The 26,324-nt window shown below is 35.0% G+C and overlaps 1 pseudogene; it reads left to right on the forward strand.

Annotated features, from left to right (window-relative positions):
• The first annotated feature begins 12,858 nt into the window (after positions 1–12,858).
• Positions 12,859–26,324, forward strand: part of LOC117200076 (small nuclear ribonucleoprotein Sm D3-like) — a 33,880-nt pseudogene continuing 20,414 nt past the window's right edge.

A 26,324-nucleotide genomic window follows, 5' to 3' on the forward strand; every position in this document is an offset into this window, starting at 1 on the left:
CTAGAATTTGTCAAAGCTTACAAATTTGTCCCAGGTTAAACACCCAATAAGAAATAGAACAATTTGAAATGGTTAATCCATAATATATCATGGACTATCCCTGTGGCAAACCTTTCCTTTTAAATATATTGGAGTACATGGACTACCCAGTTCCTAGTTCTGCTTTTTGATATATTGATACGTACCTGTTCACAAGGGAGTTCAGATTTTGCCATAGGAGGCTGCAGTGGATCAGAATAAGTCAGTAATTTCTTTCTCTAGAGAAACACATTTTAATTTATACATTTATTAAAGAGTATTTATTTAGCAAATATTTGTTAGGCACTCCATACAGGAAAGTGGTGAATTTCACCTATGTGGGGGACCTTTTTTTTAAACAACTTTCAGTAAAATTTTACTGTTGGTTTGATTCTTTCTGAGGTTTATTCTAAGAGCTTTTACGATGTATTATTGTTGTTAAAATTATGAATAAAATTAACTTTTAATTATATTTTCTAAATTTGAAAAGGACTGATTTTTATTACATTTTCTATTTTTGTGTGTAGGGAAGTGTTACTATGCTTTATGGAATTTAAGGAAAGAGTGGAACTTGTATTTGTTTTTGCCTATCACCAATGGAGGAAAAATTAGCAGAGCTTAATAATCTTTATTATAAATGATAGGCTAGAAAGTCTAGTGAGAAAAATAATGTTTATAAAATATTCAACTCATCAACATTTTTGTAAAACTAGTAACTTCTAAGAATTACAAATAAAGAATGTGCAGTTACAAACAATGGAGAGGTTGTCTCTCACCAGCCTGAATTAGCTAACAAATTATATTCAAGTAAAAGCGTCTTTCTCTTTTCTCCAATTTAGACTTATTTACAGACTTATCATGGTCTATCAGTTGTGTTATAACTGTTTGGATAGCCCTACAACTAAAAATAGAAAATTTGAGATAGTGTGATAGATGCTATTATAGAGATATTCTTACTTAATCAATCATTCTTTTAAGAAAAATGAGCATAGGAATTCCCTGGCAGTCCAGCAGTTAGGACTCTGTACTTTCACTACTGAGGGGCCGGTTCAACCCCCGGCCAGGGAACTAAGATTCCACAAGCCACGCAGGGCAGCCAATAAATATATAAATAGAAGAAAGTAATATGAGTGTCCTGAGTCTGTTATTGATTATTTTAAGTAGAAAAAATAATAGGATGCATCTATATTTCAATGTGTATGTTTTAGTGAAATTATTTTACAACTCATTCCCTGGGTTTACATTAATCCAGATCTGGTAAATATTGTTTTTAATAGAGTTTTTAAGGATTCATTCTATTCTTCCTGAAGATTTTAGTCAACAACACAATGCTATTTTAATAGAGCACTTAAAAATTGAAATCATTTGTTTTACTAGTTGTTGAATTATATTCTTCTACAAGAATTCCTGTCATTTCTTTGAATTAAATATGTTCTATATCTCCAAGGTAATTCTTCTCCCAGATACTTAGTACCTAAGAGGGTATATCATTGCTTTTGCTATTACATTCATGGTATTCAGCCCAGTGGAAACAATGTAACTGGATATAGAATAGGTGGAGTCAAAAAGTGACAATTCACTGTCCATGTGGTTACTTTAGCAGCTCTAGAGACAGTTTATCCAGGTGCAAATTGTCACTCCACCACACCCTAGCTTTATGTCAGTGGACATTTATTTAGATAATTTCTCTGTGCCTATGTACATTGAAGGGTTGTTGTGACTTGTGAGGATTAAATAGGGTAAAACATGTAAAGTAGTAAGTGGCACATGTCCAACACATAGCACACATTTGAAATATAATTTACTATTACAGGGGGCGGAGTCAAGGTGGTGGTGTGGGAAAACGTGGAGTTTGCTTCTCCCCACAACTATGGCGCTTGGCAGACGCTGGTGGGGGACCTCAATGCCCAAGGAGACAAGAGGAACCCCCAAGCGAACCAGTAACATGTGGGGGACTGAGGGGGGAGAAGTGGAGGCCTGACAGGACTGGTGCCCCTGAGGCGTGGCTGAGAGGGGGCAGGGGTTCCCACACCTGGAGGGAACCTGGGGGGTCTTGGATCAGGGGGGAGAGCACCCTGCATTTCCCCTGCCCAATCAGCTGGGAAAGTCTGACCGGCTCCTTGGCCAGGTCCTACGCCCTCAGAGGTCCCATCTGGGCCGTATTGGTCCTGGGGGCATAGGAGGGAGGCTGGGGCGAGACCAGTAGAGGCAGGTGGGAGGGACCATCCAGGACCAGAGGAGCAGGAGAGGAGCGGAGGTTATTGGCCCCGCCCACTCAGGCCCTGAGAGCCTGCTGAGATCCAGATGGGGTCCCCCGCCCTCTGAGACCAGAGGCAGGAGGCATGCCAGGGCCCCTTCTGTTCCGATGAGCCTTAGCCACACCCTCCACACTTCCAGGGCGTTTTCCAGCCCTGTGGGTCCTAAGCATAGGCCCCACCTGCCACCCAAACCCCATCCCTCATTAGGCCACGCCCTCCACAGCCAAGGTCTTTTCCACCTTTCTTTTCTCCTCCTCTTCTTTACTATTGGGGTTCTGTTTTACTTTCTGTTTGTTTTTCATCTATATTTTATTTTTACATTCTTTCTAACATATGTGTTAGTTTCCTAGTCTAATTTTATATTTTACTTTGTTATTATTCTCTTTTTTTTTTCTTTTGGCCATCCTGCATGGCATGCGGGATCTTTGTTCATGAGCCAGGGTTCAGGCCAAAGCTCCTGCAGTGGGAGCTCTGAGTCCAAACCACTGGACTAACAGAAAACCTCAGACCCCAGAGAATATTCATCAGAGTGAGGTATCCCAGAGGTCGTCATCTCAGCACCAAGACCCAGCTGTACCCAACAGCCTACAAACTCCAGTGTTGGAAGCCTCAGGCCAAACAACACAATAAGTTAGACAGGAACACTATCCCATGCATCAAAAAAAAAAAAAAAAAAAAAAAATGAGCTGGCAAAAATGGGTCACACATGAAGAAGCAACGTAAAATACTAAAAGACCAAATAAATGGAGAGGAAATAATAGGCAATCTACCTGAAAAAGAATTCAGAGTAATGATAGTAAAGATGATCCAGAATCTCAGAAATAAAATGGAAGCACTGATTGAGAAAATACAAGAAATGTTTAACAAAGATCGAGAAGAAATAAAGAACAGACAAACAGAGATGAACAACACAATAACTGAAATGAAAAATACACTAGAAGGAATCAATAACAGAATAACTGAGGCAGAAGAACAAATAAGTGAGCTGGAGACAAAATGGTGGAAATAACTGCTGAGGAACAGAATAAAGAAAAAAGACTGACATAATTAGAACAAAAAAGTTTTCAATTCACATGGAAACACAAAACATCCCGATAGCAAAAGCAATCTTGAGAAAGAAAAATGGAGCTGGAAGAATCAGGCTCTCCAACTTCAAACTATACTACAAAGCTTCAGTAATCAAGATAGTATGGTACTGGCACAAAAACAGAAATATAGATCAATGGAACAGGATAGAAAGCCAGGAATACACCCATGCACCTATGGTCAATCTATGACAAAGGAAGCAAGACTATATAATGGAGGAAAGACAGTCACTTCAATAAGTGGTGCTGGGAAAACTGGACAGCTACATGTAAAAGAATGAAATTAGAACACTACATAACACCATTCACAAAAATAAACTCCAAATGGATTAAAGACCCAAATGTAAGACCAGACACTATAAAACTCTTAGAAGAAAATATAGGAAAAACACTCTGATATAAACCACAGCAAGATCTTTTATGACCCACCTCCTAGAGACAAAAAAAAAACACAAAAATAAACAATGGAACCTAATTAAACTTAAAAGCTTTTGCACAGCAAAGGACAAAACAAGACAAAAAGACAATCCTCAGAATGGGAGAAAATATTTACAAATGAAACAACGGACAAAGGATTAATCTCCAAAATATACAAACAGCTCATGTTGCTCAATATCAAAAAAAAAAACAAACAACCCAATTAAAAAATGGGCAGAAGGCCTAAATAGACATTTCACCAAAAAAGACATACAGATGGTCAAGAGGCACCTGAAAAGCTTCTCAACATCACTAATTATTAGAGAAATGCAAATCAAAACTACAATGAGGTGTCACCTCACACCAGTCAGAATGACCATTATCCAAAAATCTAGAAACAATAAATGCTGGAGAGGGTGTGGAGAAAAGGGAACACTCTTGCACTGCTGGTGGGAATGTGAATTGGTTCAGCCACTATGGAGAACAGTATGGAGGTTCCTTAAAAAACTACAAATAGAACTACTATATGATCCAGCAATCCCATTACTGGGCATATACCCTGAGAAAACCAAAATTCAAAAAGAGTCATGTACCAAAATGTTCATTGCAGCTCTATTTACAATAGCCCGGAGATGGAAACAACCTAAGTTCCATCATTGGATGAATGGATAAAGAAGATGTGGCACATATATACAATGGAATATTACTCAGCCATAAAAAGAAACCAAATTGCATTATGTGTAGTGAGGTGGATGGACCTAGAGTCTGTCATACAGAGTGAAGTAAGTCAGAAAAAGAAAAACAAATACTGTATGCTAACGCATATATATGGAATCTAAAAAAAAAAATGGTACAGATGAACCTAGTGGCAGGGCAGGAATAAAGATGTAGACATAGATTATGGACTTGAGGACATGGTGAGGGGAGGGGGGAAGCTGGGCGAAGTGAGAGTAGCAGCGACATATATACACTACCAAATGTAAAGTAGCTAGTGGGAAGCTGCTGCATAGCACAGGGAGATCAGCTCAATGCTTTGCGATGACCTAGAGGGGTGGGATAGGGAGGGTGGGAGGGAGGCTCATGAGGGAGGGGATATGGGGATACATGTGTATGCATATGGCTGATTCACATTGTTGTACAACAGAAACTAACACAGTTTTGTGAAGCAATTATACTCCAATAAAGATCTATAAAAAAGGAAGAAATATAATTTACTATTACCATGATGAAATGTTGTGCATATTGTTTACTTCATTTATATCTAACAGTGTTTAGAATTATTACAGGAACGAGTGTATACTGGAATTACCTACTTCCAGAGAGTGTTTGAAAAGCTGCCATCATGTACTTTTTTTTGAAAATGGTAATTAAAGATGAAACCTATAAAAATTCCTCCGTATGTTTTCATAGTCTCTTAATGTCAACAATCATTTTAAGCAAGTAATTCTCAAAAATAGATCCTTAGTAATGACTTGTTCCAACAAATCCCTGTGTTTTCATCATTCTACTGTACACTCTTTACACATTCTGCTTCAAAGTCAACCTTTATTATACCCAACCCTGTTTTCATTTGGAAATTGTTCCTCCTCCTCCTCCTTTTTTTCCTTCTCCTTCTCTTCCTCCTTCTCCTCATTTTTGTCCTCCACTTCCTGCCCCTTCTCCATTTCCTCTCCCTCGGTGCCCGAGCACCACCATCTATCCAGTTATTCAAAATGGAAATCTTATCATTTTATTTGAATTTACCTCCTAAGTTAGAAATCTTGGTATTTATCACTTGAGCCGTATGTTTCCTTTAAAAGGTCAGCATCAGGGCTTCCCTGTTGGCGCAGTGGTTGAGAGTCCGCCTGCCGATGCAGGGGACGCGGGTTCGTGCCTCGGTCCGGGAAGATCCTACATGCCGCGGAGCGGCTGGGCCCATGAGCCATGGCTGCTGAGCCTGCGCATCCAGAGCTCCGCAACGGGAGAGGCCACAAGAGTGAGAGGCCCGTGTACCGCAAAACAAAAACAAAAAAAGTCAGTATCTTCAGAATTAGCTTAACCCTATCTCTCCAACACTCCGGACACGTGATTTTAAAGGAAAAACCCTGATATTTACAAAATTTATTTTTTGAATATTAAGTAAGGATTAAGAAAGTCCTATCTTCATCAGAATTATCTTATGGACTCTTTATTAGGAAACAAAACAAGAAACAAAAACAGGTATACATATTAAACAATGGCTTAATTAAAAACTGGCAAGTCTCCTATCTTCTCCCCTCATCTGTAATCTCATTCTGACACATCTTTGTGCTTCTTTACTGGTTTTCCTTCCATCCTAAACATTTCCACTCTGTTTTTGGAAATCTCGGTCCACTGTAAATAAATGCCAGAAAATCATCAACAACCTAGACATTAGGAATACACCTTACTTGTTAAAAAGAGTTTATAATTCAGTAGTAATAGGTATTCTACATGTATGCACACACACAAAAGATAAGTGAAAAATTAGAGTGAGAAATAGTATGATATAGAGATCAGAATTATAATGATAAATAAATATTTGCAATGCCAATGGAGATGAAAAGACAATACATGATTTACAATATTTTCATCATATGAAATTGTAAGGTTTTGGAAACGGGAGGCAGGAGTTAGAAAAATGAAGTCAGGGAAGACACACACATATATGATTTGTTCAAGGAGAGGGACTATGGTACCAATCACCATGCTTGTGAAAAAAGATGGAGGGGGATTTTTAGGGAAAATATAATACTATGCAGTGTTGCAAATGTTGAGTTTTAGGTGCCTATGTAATCTGTCCAAATACCAAGAAGATATTGGAAAACACAGGCCTGGACTGCAGGAGAAAAATCTGGGCTAAGAAAATTAGTTGAGAGTTACAATATATAGATGACAAATATTGCCATTGGTGGGATGGTATCTGCAAAGATGAGGAATCTCCCTCATATACTAACTGATTATCTTTCCACCATTTTGCAATCAATTACTCATCACATCGTCCTCCTTTGAGCATCATGCCATTCACCTATGACCCTTTTACCTTGACCTAGTAATTAAATGAGAAAAGAAATGTCTATCCTAGAATACTCATCTTGTATAATCACTATAACATCTCTTAAATTTCATATTGTCTTTCAGTATCTCAATTTTTACTTTCTTTCTTTGTGGAGTACCTAAACCCCAAGAACCTGAAATCCATAAATTTGACCTCTCTGGACAAAATGCTCAAATCCATTGCTTTGTTGATTTGTTGGGGGTTTGTTGTTGTTGTTGTTTGAAACACACCTTGCTGACCCAAACCTAAATGAATTCTGTATCCAGTTCTCTCTCCTACCTTCTGACTAAGAAACACTGGATACAGCCACAAAACTTGGCAGTTTGATAGCTCAAGAAACAGATTGTTTCCAAAATGAACTCTGGAGTGCCCCCTCTGTTTTTCAATGTTTTTAACCCCACATTCCACTCTAAACTTAACTCGTTATTTCTCTTCTATTTCACTTTCCTTGAAAGGGTACATTCTACTGCTCTTTTTATGTTCTTACTTCATCTTATGCACTCATATCTACAAAGAATCTTGCTCCGTTCCCATACCTCTAAAGAAATTGCCTTTTATGTTTCAACTATGTCCTGCTCGGGCCAGAGACTCTCATGACGTTTGATGTATCCGTGAGGATAGAGCAAAGACATCTATTTCTTGAAATTACCTATGAGGACACCACTCACTCCTCCTTGGCTAGACATATGCACAGCTCCCACCAACCAAGCCCTATCCACAGAAAAAGAAAAAAAAAATCAAAGGCGGTTCTGAGACCGCTAAATGCAAGGAAAACTGTTTTAACCGTGAGCATGCAGATTGCAAAGAACATGGCAGTCTTTTTTTGTCTTTATTTCCACAATAACAGATGTAATGACCATGTAGTTTTGGATCTGTTTATGGAGATCCCACACATCATATGGATAAAGTTACCTAAAAATGATAACCCAGAGGTATTCAGAGCTGAAACAATAGATTCCTTTTATTCCCTTTAAGCTAGTTGAGTTTTATTTTTATTTACATGTGCATAAATTAGTTTAGAATAATCCACATAACTACCTTAAATATTTGTTTTAGAAATTAAAATCAGATAAAGTATATTATCATTATATTTTAGCCACAAAAATTTAGATATGGTTTTTAACTGAAGCACGTTATAACTAAAAAAAAGTCTTAATTCAGTCTAAAAGGATAAACATTAATTACTATCATAAAAGAAAAATAATCAGATTAGCTTTAGAGGATATAATGTAGAAATGCTCAACTAAAGTGGAGAGTCAGTGGTGAAAAGAGTTGTAGTGGAGAGTGGTCAGATTTGAAATGAGTGAACACTTTCTGGATTCACTTTTTAAGATGTAAGTATGTGTATGAACATACACACACTACTACATATAAGATAGATAATCAACAAGGACTTACTGTATAGCACAGGGAACTCTACTCAATATTCTCTGATAACCAGTATGAGAAAGTAATCTAAAAAAGAATGAATATATGTTTATGTAAAACTGAATCACTTTGCTGTGCACCTGAAACTAACACAACATTGTAAATCAACTATACTCCAATAAAATTTTTTAAAAAGACAGTAGAAAAGAATAAATAAATAAATAAATAAATAAAATGTAAGTAAAAATACATTGTTTTATCCTTTCACAGTAATATTTAATAGAGTGAACAATAGATGTAAAATATACAAGTTATAAAACATACAATTTAGTTTTGCTTATTTTTGAATTTCATAAAAACATCACCATACAGGTAGTATCCTGAGACTTCCAACATTGTGATTTTTAAAATTTATCCATGTTGCTGTGTATAGTTGTAATTCATTCATTTACACTACTACAGACTATGGTGACCTTATCACAACTTATTATCCATTGTCATGCAGGTAGACAATTTGTGCCTATTTTAAAAAATATTTAAAAATAAAATTTCTATGAATGTTCTTGTACATTCCTGCACCCAAGTTCAAAAGTTTCTCCAGAGATTATACTAATAGGAATGGCTAGAAGATAGAGGATTTTATGTTCAATCCTACAAGACAAAACCAAAGGCTTTCCAACTTTGTTTTATCAACGTACGCTGCCATCAGCAGGTAGTTCCATATGACCCACATCCCAGCCCATATTTCTGCCAACTGTTTAGTAAAATGTAGTTTCTCATTTTGTCCTTAATTTATACTTTCTTATTTTGTCCTTAATTTGTCTTTTCCTGATTTTTATGAAACAGAGTATACTTCTCTGTATTAGTTGTCCATATGTACTTAGACTTATGGGAAATTTCTGCACATCTCATTACATTATTTTTGTTACTTTAAATTTTAATTTAAAAAAATGAATCTGTATACTAATCCATCCTCAGCTCTTTATAGTCCTATTGCCTTCAACCAAGAGACTTGTCTTTTTAGTTCTGTTACAGTGGTTTTTTTTTTTAATTGACATGTTTTAAATTTTTATATTGTGAAATGTATCAATTTTTTCTTTACAAATAGTCATTTCGAGAGTTTGCTTAAGAAACATTTTCCTCCTTCAGTGCTGAAATATTAATGCCCTTTTAGTTAAAAATTTAAAAAAATATATTTTCCTATTTAATCTATCTGAGATCCATTGTTTTGTAAGGTATAAGCATCACTTTTTTTTATCTTACTTATGAACATAATTTTCTGTTTCATTTATTTAATACTCTGTTTTCCTCCACAAGTTTTTGATTTCATCATTGTCATATATATAGCATTTTCAAATATCTAGGGGTAAGTCCCTGGGTTCTCTACAGTTTTCTCGTGGTCATTTGTTTTCTATCCTTGTGCTTACATTGCATACTGGAAAAGTTGGCTCTCCTCATTCATTATTAGTTTCAGCTTGTCACATTTATCATACAACCCTATTGAAATTTTGTTTGAAATTATAATAAATCTATAGATCAATTTGAAAATAACAGATACCTGTATGATACTGATATTTCCTATGAATGAACATGGGATATTTCTCCATTAATTTAGTCCTTGTTCAAAGTTTTCAACAGTTTTACAGATTTCTGCACAGATGTCTTACATGTATGTTTTCAGATTTATTCTCAATAATTTTAATTTCACTGCCATTGTTACTAATGTAATTTAAAATTCCAATATTTAAATTGTGGGCTACTGTTTTAGAAACACAGATTATATTTGTACTGGAACTTTTTTCTCTTATAACCGTTTAAAAAAATTTTTTTTTACATATACATGTATTTATTCTTTTTCAAATTATTTTCCTATTTATGTTATTACAGAATATTGAGCAGAGTTCTGTGTGCTATACAGTAGGTCCTTGTTGGCTACCTATTTTTTATATAGTAGTGTGTACATGTCACTCCCAAACTCCCAATTTATCCCTCCCCCCGACTCTTCCCCCTGGTAACCATAAGATCATTCTCTAAGTCTGTGAGTCTGTTTCTGTTTTGTCAATAAGTTCATTTGTATCATTTTTTTAAAGATTCTGCGTGTAAGCAATATCATATGATACTTGTCTTTGTCTGACTTACTTCACTTAGTATGATAATCTCCAGGTCCATCCATGTTGCTGCAAATGGCATTAGTTCATTCTTTTTAATGACTAATATTCCATTGTATATATGTACCACATCTTCTTTATCCATTCATCCATTGATGGACATTTAGGTTGCTTCCATGTCTTGGCTATGGTAAGCAGCACTACAATGAACACTGGGGTACATGTATCCTTTTGAACTATGTTTATCTCCAGATATATGCCCAAGAATGGGATTGCTGGATCATATGGTAGTTCTATTTTTAGTTTTTTAAGGAACTTCCATACTGTTCTCCATAGTGGCTGATACTACAAAGCTACAGTCATGAAACGTATGGTACTGGCACAAAAACAGAAATATAGATCAATGGAACAGGATAGAAAGCCCAGGAATAAGCCCACGCACCTATGGTCAATCTATGACAAAGGAAACAAGACTATACAATGGAGGAAAGACAGTCTCTTAAATAAATGGTGCTGGGAAAACTGGACAGCTACAAATAAAAGAATGAAATTAAAACATTCTCTAACACCATACACAAAAATAAACTCCAAATGGGTTAAAGACCTAAATGTAAGACCAGACACTATAAAACTCTCAGAGGAAAACATAGGTAGAACACTCTTTGACATAAATCGCAGCAATATCCTTTATGAGCCATCTCCTAGAGTAATGGAATTTTTTAATAGTTATAGAATCTTTCAGGTTTTTCATTTTTCTTGAGTCACTTTGACTTGTGGTCCCTAACTTCAGGTTGATGTGCTCAGATAGAATTCTTCACCTTGCTTCTGGCCCCAGGCTTTACCCCTAGGCTAGTACTACTCTTGGCAGCTCACTTCAGGGGAGCTCTTCTGAACTAAACTTGGCTCCCACTGCAGTAGTTCAAGCTCATATTTTAAGAGAGGGCATGACCTTGGCAACCTCCTCTTCATTTGTAAAACAAGTGATGACCCAAGAAGCATTTCTTCTGCAAGTGGAATTTCCTCACAGACATAATTCTGGAAGCATAGCTATATTGTTTGTTGCATTAAAGTTAAAGTTTGTTGCATTAAAGTTAACATTTTAATCTTAAGAGAGGCAGCACAGCATAATTCTTTCTTTTAAAAAAAAAGGTCTTTGAATTAGACCCCTAAATTTGAGTCTAAGCTGCATCATGTATTCTTTGGATAAGTATCTGCAAATTGTGTTTTTACACCTCAATTTTCTTACTTCTAAAATAGGAACAATAATAGTACTCTTGACATAGGGTTGTATGGATTGAGTTAATATATATAAAGCAAATACAATAGTGTGTGAAATTTAGTAAAAAATATAGAAGTATTTGCTATTATTATTAAATTAGTTTCATTTAAAATATGTTTAAGTGATTTTTGTCCCGGAAAATATTTTTCATAAAGGGAACTGTAACCTAATATAACTACTGCAGGTGAATGAGCCATTACCATAAATATTTTCTTATTTAATTTTCTGATTGACTCACAAATGGATTTTCCCCTTATAAAAGTATTATGATTGTCTTTATCATTTTCCTGTCAATGACAGTTTGAAAATGCTGATTTTGTAGCTAATAATTTGTCATTAAAATGTTTTCTTTGAAACATATTATCAGAAATCAAAAAGTTAAAGTAATAAATTTACAACTACATAAATGACAGTATGGCAAAAAATTTTCTTTTTAAGATTTTAGGCATTTTTTGATACTAGTCTGTCTGCTTTTGACATGCTTAAAATGCATCAAACCACTTTGTTTTTTCAGGGAATAAGCTTAAGATAAAATAAATTATACTGTATTTGCTTCATTTCTCTGTAATTATTTTACTATGTCATTAAACTTCCCAGAAAAGTATAAAATATAAGTAAAATATCAAATAATGAATAGTAGAACATTTATTATTTAATAAAAATGATTTATGAAATATAAATTTTAAAAATATGATTTTGAAATTAAGTCCTACTTACATTGCAAGAGTAGTCTCAGTCCACATAAATACTTCTTGAAATTAAGTGGGTCAAACACAGTGAGTCAATAGTATATAGATAATTATATTTATGTGTCCTTGATATTTAATATGCATAGAGCACAACTTGTTTTGTTTATCCAGTCACTATTTGATGAATATTGCATTAAATCTAGTTCTTAACAATTATAAATAGTGCTTCTATGAGCATTCACATAAAAGTCTTTGTGTTGAAATAAGTTTTCTTTTCTCTTGGAAAATGTCCTAAGAGTGAAAATGCAGAGTTATATAATAAATAATTGTTTAACAGGAAAAGACTCTGCCAATCTACTTTCAAAATGGCTATACAGCTTTGCCTTCCAAACAGCAATGTATGAGAATTCTAGCTGTCCCAAGAGAGGGAAGAGACAATATACAGGTTGGCAGAAAATACTTGCAAATCAAATATTTTAACAGGGCTTAGTGTCCAAAATATATAAAGAGTTCTTAGATCTCAACGAAAGAAGACAAATAAGCCAATCAAAAAACTGTAGGTCAACTCTCTTCCCACCAAGATGTCTATCGTTGTGCCATTTAAAGCCCTACATGGGGCCGAGGGCCACGTCAGGACAGGTGAGACAAACACCAGCAAGGTGTATAAAGGTAAGCTCATTGAGGTGAAGCACAGCATGGACAGGTAGCTGTCCAACATCACAGTCCAAAGACAGCCTAGTGGCACAGCTGGAGCAGGTGTACATCCATGGCAGCAAAATCTGCCTTCCGATTTTGCCTGACATGCTGAAAAATGCACCCATGTTAAAGAACATGAAAAATACAAACCAAGGCTCTGGGGCTGGCCAGGGAAAAACTGCTATTCTGAAGGCCCAAGTGGCTATGGGAAGAAGAGAGAGGAAGGGGATATGGAAATATCTTCCAGAAGCAAAGACAATTTTATCTCTGGAATGGAACTTCGCCCTTATTTTTGCTTGTAGGTTATCTGGGTTCCAGGGTGGAGGTGGGGCTACATGCTTATGTATATGTCCTAGGTGTTTGTTTGTTTGTTTTTGACATCTTTCTCTTTAGGTCAGGGGAAATGTTTAACTAAATAAATATGGGTGGTTTTTTTTTTTGAGAAAAAAAAGATGAAGTTGGTCAAAAAGTGAAAATTCCAGTTATAAGATACATAAGGACTAGGTATGTAATGAATAATGTGACAACTATAGCTAACACTGACGTACGATGCATAGGAAAGCTGTTAAGAGAGTAATTTCTAAGACTTCTCATCACCAGGGGAAACATTTTTTCTTTTTTCTTTCTTTTCTTTTTGTTGTATCTATATGAGAAGATGGATGTTAGCTGAACCTATTGTGGTAATCCTTTCACAGTATATGTAAATCAAACTATCATGCTATATGACTTAAACTTACACAGTAATATATGTCAATTGTTTCTCTATAAAACTGGAAAAAATAGGCAGAGGACTTGTATAGACATTTTTTTTTAAAGATATACAAAGAGCCAACAAGAACATGAAAAGATTCTCAGTATTATTTGTCATTAGTGAAATGCAAATCAAAATGACAGGGAGATACCACTTCACATCCACAAGAGTAGCTATAATAATAATAATAATAGAAATGAAACATTACTGCTGGCACTGTTGAAACAGTTTTTAGCAGTTTCTCAAAAAAATTAAATGCAGTATTACCATCTAACCCTGCAATTCCACTCTTAGCTTATATACCAAAAGAATTAAAGACAGGTAGTCAAACAAATACTTGTACATGAATGTTCATGGAGGCACTATTTGCTTTAGCCAAAAGGTGAAAACAATCCAGATCTTCATCTACAGATGAGTGGATAAAGATCATGTGGTATATACATCCAATGGAATATTATTCAGCATAAAAAGAATGAAGTGCTGATACATGCAACAATGTACATGAACCTCAGAAATATTTTGCTAATCTCAAAAAAAGCCACACATAAAAGGTCACATATTGTGTTATTGCATTTATATAAATATCCAAAATAGGTAAAGCCATAGATAGAGACAGAAAGCAGATTAGTGGGCTTCCCTGGTGGCGCAGTGGTTGAGAGTCCACCTGCCGATGCAGGGGACGCGGGTTCGTGCCCTGGTCCGGGAAGATCCCACATGCCGTGGAGCGCCTGGGCCCGTGAGCCATGGCCGCTGAGCCTGCGCGTCCAGAGCCTGTGCTCCGCAGCGGGAAAGGCCACAGCAGTGTGAGGCCCACGTACCGCAAAATAAATAAATAAGTAAAATAAAAAATTTAAAAAAAAATTTAAAAAAGAAAGCAGATTAGTGTTGCCAGGGGCTGGAGCAGGGGGCGGGCGGGGGTGGTCGATGAGGAACTTAAAAGGTATGGGTTTTTCTTTGGAGGTGATGGAAATATTTCCTACACAACCTACATAGAGGTGGTGGTTTTACAACATTGTGAATGTATTAAATGTCACTGAACTGTGTATTTTAAATGGCTAGTAATTTGTTCACAGAGTGATGGTCTTATGTTTACCACAGCAAGAGAGGGCAAGCCCGAATGCTCAAGAACATTTGAATCTTATGCCAGCATCATGTTTGCCAAAGTCCTATTCAACAAAGCAAGCCATCTGACTAGGCTACATTCAAGGGGTGAGAAAATAGAATCCAGATCTTGATAGAAGGAACTGTAAACTCACTTTGCCAAGGGGTGTGCGTACAGGGATGCGAGGAAGTATTGTGGCCATTGTTTTAATCCACCCACCACAGTAAAGTGTTTTCTCCCAAAATAAATATCATAATTGCAATACAAATAAAGTAAACGTTTATAACTAAAATGCAATGCTATGAAATAAATGCCTATAATACTACCTACTGTTTATATATTATTTTCATACCATACTCAAATGAGATAAATAATTATGTTATTTGAGCAATTTTGCTAACACGTTATTACGTATAAACAAATCAAAAAAATCAAATCTGTGAATTTAAGCAATTTAAGCCAACCCAGCATTAATCTTTCCTCAACCTAGCCTTCTCCCTTCTGCACATCACATGTCGCTAGCCATCTGGAAGTAAAGTGGGTCAGTGAACTCTGGAAAATAATCAGAAGCTAAGTTGACAATATAGTAGTTAAGATGTTTAATTTTGTGTGCCAACTCAACTGACATCCTCTGTCTCTTAGCCCAAGGAATTCAAAAGTTGTTCTTAGTAACTCTGTGAGAACTGAAGCACCTGACAATTAACTAAGTACTCAGGTATTTTAGGATTTAATGGGTGGAGCAGTTTCCTGAGAATCCACATGTGTAAGCCAGGTTATCTTTCTCTCCCAGATTTTTTTTATGCTTTGAGTTTTAAAAATTTCTCCAGGCTCTAGTAACTTGAGTGAAAGTGGCATGTCCTGAAACCTAGTTTGTTGCCAGAGATCTACTTTCAATCTTGTATCTAACAGCAGTTTGCTTTGGGGTTTTGTTGTTTTATTTTTGCACGTGTTTGTTTATGTTTCCTCCCTTCCCCCTTCCCTCCTTCTTTCCCTCCCTCCCTCCCTTCCTTCCTTCCTCTTTCCTTACTTTCTTCTTTTCTTCCTTCTTTCTCTCTCTCTCTTCCTCCCTCCCTTCATTCCTTCCAGCCTTCTTTCCATTGCTTGCTTTCCTGAAAGCATTTAAGTGAATTCTAAAGGTTTATGCATCACTTAGCCAATTCAGCCTTGGTGAGATGCCCCAGAATAAACCCCTCTGTGATTTCATGGCTGCTTTTGTTTTTTTCCAAGAATATTGTTGTAGAAAGAGGCTGAATGACTTCTATTTTATTTTCCAACTTCTTCCCTGCAATCTTTAAATGAGCGTGCAACTGGAAACAAAAATACTAAAAAATATTCTCACAGTAGTAGACCTTTTTAGAATACTCTATTACAAAGTATGATCTGTAGAACTCCTTGTCACCTAGCTTCCATTTTTTAAATATGGAAATCCCTGATCATCCAGCCAAATGATTAGTCACTCTTCATATACTGACATATATCCACACCTCTTGTCTCTCCTTCCAGGGAAAGAGAACAGGCATACAATACTTAAAGTTTTAGCAATTGGAAAGATATCCTTTTCTCTCTCTCCTTCAGACTACATCTGAGGGAGCTGTCTACTGCAGCAGTTTTGGTGGGTGACAGTATATCTTGCAGAGCCAACTAAGTTTGAAATTTTAAAGCTGTGCATGTCAGCTGAAAGGAAGGTGGCAATACAGCAGAAGTAAGATACTGGAACGATCAGTTGTCAGCTCAGGCAAGTATTCGTGTATTCAGGAGTTCTGGGAGCCTTTCCCTCTATGTAACTAGTATGCCAGTTCTACTTGGTAATGATATATTGCTAGCCACAAATACCTTTATTGTTTGAAACGTCCAAAGAAATGCAGTTTTTGAAAAGCAGCTTAGACTTTAAGGCCCTATGGAGATCAATCAAAGAGGGAGACTGTGATCCTCAAAGAGAAAATAGTTATTTGAGAAAAAGGGCATGTTTGTGCTCCAAAACTACAGTGGTCTTCAGTGTAATTCTCCAATTAAACCTTGCTACTTCCTCCAGAGAGAATCTGAATTTTCCACTTGTTGATTCAAATGTCAAGCAATAGAGCTGTTTTTTATGCAGACAGGACAGAGGAGAGTCTTTCTCAACTCTGAGATCGCTTAAACCAGGCAGCCTTACAGTTTTCTACAATAAATAGGTTGGGGAAGTGATTTCTGAATGTGCCAAACAATTTCTTTTAAAATCCCGAAGGCCCAACATGTTTTTACATTTTGCCCAGTACACTGGATTCAAAGTTTAGAAAACTTTCATTACTTTCATTTTGGAAGGATGTCACAGTAAGCCCCAGACCGCTGGATTCCCAGAAACTTCAATGAAGGGAAAGTCCATGCATTTTGAAAGAGTTTTGCTTCCACTCTTTAGAAAGCATATCTCTTTTATAATTATGGTGAAATATATATTAAAAGAGAATATGTTTAAAGAAAAATAGTAAATAAACACCTCTGTACTGAACAATGCCAGTACTTCTTTCCTTCTGCATGACCCTCCTTGATTACATGTGCCTTTCTCCTCCCAAAGAAGACAAATGTACTGAATGTTATTAATTTTTCCCTTTCAGTGTTTAGATGTTATCACTTATGAATCCATTCTATATAAACTGTTTAATTTTACTCTTTTTGTAAATGGAAACTACTATATATATTATGTATTACATAATATTATACATATATGTATTCTATGACTCTTTTTCACATTTAAGAGATTCATTAAAAAAAGAGATTCATTTATATTAATGCATATAAATACCATTTATTTATTTTACCCACTATATTTTATTATACATGTGCATACAGTATGTTTATCCATTTTACTGTCCATAAACATTTGGATTTGTTTCACCTTTTCCTGAACAAGTTTGCTATCCCCTGTTATACAGTGAAGAAACAACCAAAGAATGTAATTATTAGACTATAAGATTCAAAGTTACTAGTTAGTGCCAAAATGTGGGTTACTCTACAACCTATACAGGTTCAGAAATTGTTGGAAATTATACTGTTTACTTGACTACAGGTGTGAAATGGATTTCTCATTGTAAATTTAGTTTGCAGTTTCTGATTATTAATAAGCTTGAGTGAATTTTTAAATATTAATGGACCACTTTTTTCTCTCCTGAGAAATGTTATATTAATTATTGTCATTTTTTCTTATTGTATATTTTATTTTTTAAAATAATTTCCACATATATTTGGTATACTATATATTTGGTATAGTATATTTGGTATACTAATCAGGTACAAATATATTTCCCCTTCTCCCAGTATGTGGCTTGACTTTTGATCAACTTAAGATCTTATTTTAATAAATCAATTATTCCTTTCATCATTTGTTCTGTGTGTCTTATTGAAGCAATTCTTCCTTACTCCAGAAAGGAATTATTAAAGAAACAGAAAAACTAAATCTAAATTTTATATAGAAGAATGGTCTTTTCTCAGGATAGAAAAATAGACAAACGAAATGTGATGAATGTTCCAAAATTAGAATGAATTTAAAGATTGTTTTCACAAAACAGACATTTAGTAATACTGAGACTTCTAATCCAGACATGGTATATTTCTGCATTTGCTTATATTTCAATCACTGTATTCTCCATAATAGTCTTGCATATATTGAATTACAATTTTTTATACATATTTAATGACATTTTTTTCTTAGATTTAGATATATATCCTAAAATATACCCCTCCACACACCCACACACACAATGTATGTAGGTATGTATCTATCTAAATATGTTTTTCAATTTTTTTTTTTTTTTTTTTTTTTTGCGGTACGTGGGCCTCTCACTGTTGTGGCCTCTCCCACTGTGGAGCACAGGCTCCGGACGCACAGGCTCAGCGGCCATGGCTCACGGGCCTAGCTGCTCCGCGGCATGTGGGATCCTCCCGGACCGGGGCAAGAACCCGTGTCCCCTGCATCGGCAAGCAGACCCTCAACCACTGAGCCACCAGGGAAGCTCTCAAATGGTATTCTTTAAACTTTACTTACTACTTATTGCTGGCATATAGAATTGCAAATCAACTCAATTTTAATTATAAATTTTGTATTCAGCAGTATTGCTAAACAAATTTATTAGTTCCAGATTTTTAAAATTTATTTTTAATTTTTTAAATTAGTTCCAGTTTTTTTAAGTTTTTAAACATTTAATTTTCTTTTCTTTTTAACATCTTTATTGGAGTATAATTGCTTTACAATGGTGTGTTAGTTTCTGCTTTATAACAAAGTGAATCAGCTATACAGATACATATATCCCCATATCCCCTCCCTCTTGCGTCTCCCTCCCACCCTCCCTATCCCACCCCTCTAGGTGGACACAAAGCACTGAGCTGATCTCCCTGTGCTATGTGGCTGCTTCTCACTAGCTATGTATTTTACGTTTGGTAGTGTATATCTGTCCATGCCACTCTCTCACTTCATCCCAGCTTACCCTTCCCCCTCCCCGTGTCCTCAAGTCCGTTTTCTACATCTGCATCTTTATTCTTGTCCTGCTCCTAGGTTCTTCAGAACCTTTTTTGTTTTTTAGATTCCATATATATGTGTTAGCATATGGTATTTGTTTTTCTCTTTCTGACTTACTTCACTCTGTATGACAGACTCTAGGTCCATTCACCTCACTACAAATAACTCAGTTTCATTTCTTTTTATGGCTAAGTAATATTCCATTGTATATATGTGCCACATCTTTATCGATTCATCTGTCTATGGACACTCTATGTAGACAATTTTATCAAATGCAAATAATGAATGTTTATTTACATATTTTTTCAATTATTAACATTTTTTATTCCATTACAATGTACTAACCATAGCCCTAGAAAAAACATAAATAGCCCTAAAAAAACATAAAAACATAAATAAATTAATGTCATTATCTTTTTCAAAATCTTAAGAAAGTGCTTTTGACATTCCCATTATTATGTAATTAGGTAGAGATTTTTTAGATGTACTTTATTTGATTAGTCTTTATTCATAGTTGCTATTAAGATAGGTTGTTGAATTTTATCAAAACATTTTAGTCCCATATATAATAAAATTAAAGATAATGTAGTGATTTCAACAACAGATTTTCTAGTGCTGAAATTCTACTACATACTTGGAGAAAATCTATATGGCTGAGATGTATTCTCTTCTGTGTATAAATTGTGAGATTTGGTTAAATAACTTGTTAAGGATTTTGACATCTGTGATTATCAGTAAATTTAATTTTAAATATTTCTTTCCCATAATGTCTTTTAATGGTTTTGATACCATGTGTACTAGTCTCATTGAGGCTATCTTAGGAAGGTGTGGTACTTTCCTTTGTAAGAGTTTGTGTACAAGTGGAGTTAACATTTCCTTAAATGTTTGATGAAATATGCCTGTAAATCCTTCTAGGAGCCTGATATTTTCTTGGTAAAAGTTTTTAACTACTAATTCTATTTGTTTAATTACTATAAGCTTGTTCAGATTCTACAATTCTCAGTATGTCAGTTTGTTAAATTGTAAATTTATCGTAATTTTCCATCTAGTTTATTTACATTTTTTAATATATTGCCTATAATTATTCACAATATGCACTTTTCTATTTAATTTTGGTAGCATTGATTGTCATATCCCTTTTTATAAAAATTGTATGTTTGTCTTCTCTCTTTTTTCCCTTAATCACTTAGACAAAATTGCCTATATCATTTCTTTTATGAAATAAATGAATTTTCACTTAATTTTTATTATTTTTTCTTTTGGCTTTCTGTCAGCATATTTTGCCTTAAGTATTTGAACTTTGTAGCTCATATGTTTCACTAATTATCTTGATGCTGCCTTCTCTGAAAATTAATCATTTAGCGTTAAAAGCTCCCTATACATAATGCTTCAGCTGTATCCCACAAGTTGTGATAGCTATTATTTTAACATTCATTTATAAATCAATTACAGAAATTGCTTTCATTTATTTCTAAATCAAGTAAATTATACTGAATATGAGAATATTGTGCTGTCACGGTGGATATGTCTGTTTCATTCAACAAACATTTATAGTGCTTACAGTGGGCTAGGTTCTGGGGCTACAACAGTGAACAAACACTGGGAGACAATGATTCCTGCCCTCATGGGACTATTGTAATAGAGAGAGATACAAAATAAAAATACTAAAAGAAATAAAATATATCATTGTTAGAAGTCAGTACTTTCAATGAGACAAACAAATAGATAAGGTGAATGGGTGGAGCCTGCTGGTCAAGAAGACAGGTTTGTAATTACTCAGAGTAGACCCTGCTGACGATGTGATATAATCTGTGAAGATGACAGAGTGAGCCATTTGTTTCTATGAGTGAAGGTCTTTTGAATCAAGAAAAAACACAGTGCAAAGGCCCGAGGCTTGAGTATACCAGGCATATTTCAAAGAGGTCACTGTGACTGAAATAATCACCAAGATGGAAAGTAATTAAAAGGGACTTAGGAAAAAGAAAAGGATGATTGTCCCACAATGTTGGTGTTTTGATTTTTTTTTTTTTTTTTTGCGGTACGCGGGCCTCTCACTGTTGTGGCCTCTCCCGTTGCGGAGCACAGACCCCGGATGTGCAGGCTCAGCGGCCATGGCTCACGGGCCCAGCCGCTCTGCGGCATGTGGGATCTTCCCGGACCGGGGCACGAACCCGTGTCCCCTGCATCGGCAGGCGGACTCTCAACCACTGCACCACCAGGGAAGCCCTTGGTTTTGTTTTTTTTTAGCAGGGGATCACACTAGATGATATGATAAAATAGATGAAAAACTATCATGGCGCCTAACCAGAATCTCAAAGCCAGGAAACCAGAGGGAATATGGAGAAAATGGCCATTTGCAAGAAATCCCCAGGTCTCCTAAGTTTTTAGCAATACAAAGGGATTTTTTTATAGATCTGGAAGGTTTGAATTTTGAGAGCAGAGCTAGAGCCACAGAAATAACTATTTATTAGCCTCTTATCTGGTATATATTTTAACCTATTCTACCTCAAAGAGTTGACCTGGGAAACATCAGTTCTTTGTTTTTGTATATCATCACTTTATATACTTAACAATGCGTCTTGCCCACAGGCAATCAGTACAAATTATTTTATTGAAATTATCATTTGTTAGGAATTTTTGAGGGGTTGAATTCCTCATCAATTATATGATGCTCTGCAGAAAAATATAGTCCAACCCATCTGAAAGGGGTGCAAAATCATTCACAAATATTATATTATAAACTAAAGCCAACAAAACAGTCTAAAAACAACTCAAGTGTCTGTAATAATTCTTAGCTTTAGATTTCTCATTTTTAATTGGAATTCAAATGATTTTAAAAGCTAACTGACAAAACTGTTTGGGGGGTCAATTAAATAATGTGCAATAAATGGTTTTATAAACTTTTGATAATATACTTATTACCAAGTTATTTTTAAGTGACTACAGTAAGCTTTTAATATAAAAATATTTTAAAGTATTTTTTAACCTCACCATATCTTTCAGGACTAAGGTATGGGGTGTCTACAACTTCATTGCTATTACTAATGAGATTATCCCAGAATTTATAATAGTAATTTTTTCAGTTTTGAGTTAAACTAATCAGTGCAGTATTTTTTAAAATAAATGTTTCAAATTCAATTTTATATACTTAAAAAACATTGCATAAAGCCAAAGAGCATACTTTGTGCAAATTTAAATCCAGGACTTAAGAATAAAGTGATATAATAAAGATGTGGAATCATGACTAAAAAAAGAAAGATTGAACTAAAAAAATTATGTATATACTGAATTGGAAAGTCCTTCAGTGTGCTGGTTATTTTCCATCTAGTGTACTCAGAGCTTTCTCTGTATCCACCTGACTACTATGGCCTGAATCTTAAGCTCTCTTGTCCTTGAACGCTCAGATTCTACTGAAGGGAGGTGCTGGCCAGAGATTGCAAAACAGCAGTAGTGAGGGAATGGCTATTTATCCCACTCCCTTGTCATATATACACCCAAGTCTTCCCTCTCCACATGATCTTACTTTTTGGTATGGCTGTTTTATTTAATCATAGCCAAGGTTCCTCTCCTGAAGCCCCTTCTCTGCTGGCCATAGTGCTTGCTGGGTTCTATTAAAATCACTCCCTCCTCTTGCCCCTACAAACTTGGAGAACTAACAACTTCCTGATGTTGCTGATCCCATCCCTTCTGGTTGTTTGAACTCTGCCCACTTCCCTGTAAAAGATCTTTGCTATTCTTTAAATGTGGCATCTATTTCCCATCAGTATCTTAACCAATACATCTTACTTGGATGGGTGATTCCTAAACATGGTTGCCATTCAGAACATTTGGGAAGCTTTGAAATAACACAGATGTTAAAATTTACATTAAGAAAATGATGAACCCTACTTCCAGGCCAATTGAATCAGAATCTCCAAGGGTAGGGCTTGTATATAGATATCTTTTTAAAGTTTCTCTATGTACTATCAGGGTTGAGAAAACTTGCTCTAAAGTTTGGAGTCTCAAGCAGACTAAGATCCTTGGTATATTAACTCAGAAGAGAAACCTGAAATCTAAATCCTCCTTCTCTCGGCACTCATTTTATCCATTAAACATGCTTTATTGTCACTTTGAGTAAATATAAATGTGTCAATTATCAACAGATATGCAGGAGAGATAATATAAAGGTAAGATTTATCATGAAGTATTGTAGCTAATTATTAGAAAGATGAAAATTCAGCAGGTTCTATGTTTCATAATATAGAACAGATATTAATATGCTGTATGTTGTAGCAGGCACTCAAATATGTTTTTAAGAGTGATTGAATCTAAAAGGCATGTGAGTATTAAACGTGTTAGTCACAATTGGGCCTCGTATTCATTAAGTTAATTAACCTGGTTATGTTCAGAATTTTACTATCAAAAGATGACACACGAGATAGTGTCTGGGGCTGAATATCATTTCAGCAGCACGTTTTTCTTTGTCCCTCACCTTTTCAATGTATAACTTTCATGTTCAGTCAATCACATATGCAGATATTATGTGTGTACCTACTATGCAGTATTCCATTCATGTTTGCATTTCACATGTCTCTTGGTATTAGCCCTTTCTTTTTTATCTGCCAGTGCTGATAATATGATTTTGTGTTATATGCTCATTGAGGATAAAACCATGCCTATTTCTGTTGCTATGCATATCACTTTACAGCGTCTGAAATATATTAAATTCAAGCATCAGTTACTTATCAATCTTATTTCGACCAAATAACTTCCTGTATTTGGAGTGCAATAGATATTTTATATATATGGCATGAGCAGTATAGATTTTTAAATACATAATCATTAAAAATATATCTGGAAGGAAGTATCTTTGAGTAGAATAATAAATCACCAATTTAAAATTTGCAGTATTTAAACAATTTTCCTCAAAGAGGAATATAGCAACATTGCATTAGACGTACCCTTCAGAGAGTCTAAAATGCTCTAATGCCAGAAGTTTCATGTTACAGTCAAAATGTCCTAAGAATCAGAGAAGATTCATCTCCGCAAAAATATTCCAGAAAAAAAACACTGTGTGAATAGGGATATTGTCTGAATTGTTCAAAATTAAATCTCCTGCATCTACAAAAGTTCTTTAAACAAGCAAACAAAAAATGAATGTTTGCTGACAGTGATAAAATAAATGGATTAATTAATTAATTAGTGGAAAATGCCAGTCATGAATATAGATAGATATGGAAAAGACAAAAATACAAATAAACATAATTTCACATATATAAATTATAGGATACACTGAACCTTTTCCATGTATTATCTTGCATAACAACTTATTTAAAGGCACTGGAAGCAATATGGTAATGAATTTAGGTGGCTGATCCAAAAAATATTTTCCCTCTAAATGTACTATTGCACCTTCTATATTTTACCAAAACAACATATGCATAGCTCTATGCTAGTCTAACTACGGTGCCATTATCTGATTAATTATTGACCTCTACCACTAGATTATGAGAATTCTTACACCAGACATCCTTTTTTTTTTAAGTTATAAACAGTGTAATCTCTGGAGTTCTAGTGCCTGGATTCAAATTGTACTCTGCTCCTGATTAGCTGTGTAACCCTGCTGAAGTAAGCTGTTTAATTTATTTAACCCTCACTGTGCTCTCCTCTAGAGTGGGCATAACATTAGCACATACCTCAGACAACTTAGCAAGATATATCATGACAAATAAGTGTCAAGCTTTTAACTCAGTACTATAGTAAGCATCCAATAAAGTTGGCCATTATTATTATTATGCCCCGTACCATGGCTGTATTTAGCACATAATGGACACTAAAAATAGTTTTCTTAAACAAGCAATTGAATGAAGGAATGAAGGAATGACATCAGACCTGAAATCCCAACCCAGGAATCATTAAAGGATCAGACACCAAAGACAATGATAGTGTTTCTTGAAGGTCCATGTCACTGTGTCCTTATTCCTGGGAGCAGCATGGAAGGTCTTTGTTCCCTAAAGTGGTGATTCTGAATTGGAAATCAGTATATCATAATTTTGCTTAATCTGTTCTTTGATACCTATTTTAGGACCAAAAAGGAATGTGTGGTCATGATAATGACAAGAAATATAAAATCTTGATCAAAGCAAGAGATGGACTATAGCTTCTTGGCAAGGAAAAGAGGGTAGAGTTGAGACTGGAGATTTAGTAGCACACAGGTGGTTTGTGTAGGTGTCTTTGTTACTTGATTTAGAATACAGCTGGGCTCCTGGGATGCAAAGACATAAATACCCTTGGGAGGGATTGCATAAGATTTAGCTAAGAAAAAATGTAAGTGCTTATTTATCATTTTGGCAGGTTATGTTATTTTTTGAAGGAAATTATACATTGTCACTTGGTACCTGTAATCTAAATATGAATGATCGTAAATAATAAACAAAATATTTGATTTAAAGCACAGTTATTTCAAGTTCTAGAGAATAATAGAATTAATTTTCTTGCAACATAATCTCCTTGTTTTCTTTGTAAATATGTGTATGAGTTTATTGATTCATGGCAAAATTGCCTATATTAGCTTCCAATAAGTTGAACATCTAAGTCTATGGGGAATTTTAAGTACAGAGCAAACACCATAGCTCTCCAATGGTTATAAACTGTTATGGAATGTTGGTACTGTCTTGAGACTTTTGGTCCTCTGGCAAGCAATTAAGATTGTATTTTAAGAATAAATTGTATCAAAGAAATTAGTACAAAAAGAGAAGTCGTAACAGAATTAAAAAGGATGAATCATGGCAAGGGTTGGGAGGAGGGCTTTCATTAAACAATAAATACAAATTGTAGTTAAGAAACTTTGAAGACAAACCTACTTTTACTACTTACAGAATATATTTCATAGATTCACCTGAGGATATAAAACTGATGAATTTCCCTCTGGGCTTATCCTTGAATAACAAAAAAGAAGTGAATTTCCATTTCCACAAGAGATACTGCAAAATCTTGTTATTTTTTTTTTCACATCACAGTAAATTATTCT

The sequence above is a fragment of the Orcinus orca genome, chromosome 4, assembly GCF_937001465.1.
Source record: "Orcinus orca chromosome 4, mOrcOrc1.1, whole genome shotgun sequence".
Classification (NCBI taxonomy): Eukaryota; Metazoa; Chordata; class Mammalia; order Artiodactyla; family Delphinidae; genus Orcinus; species Orcinus orca.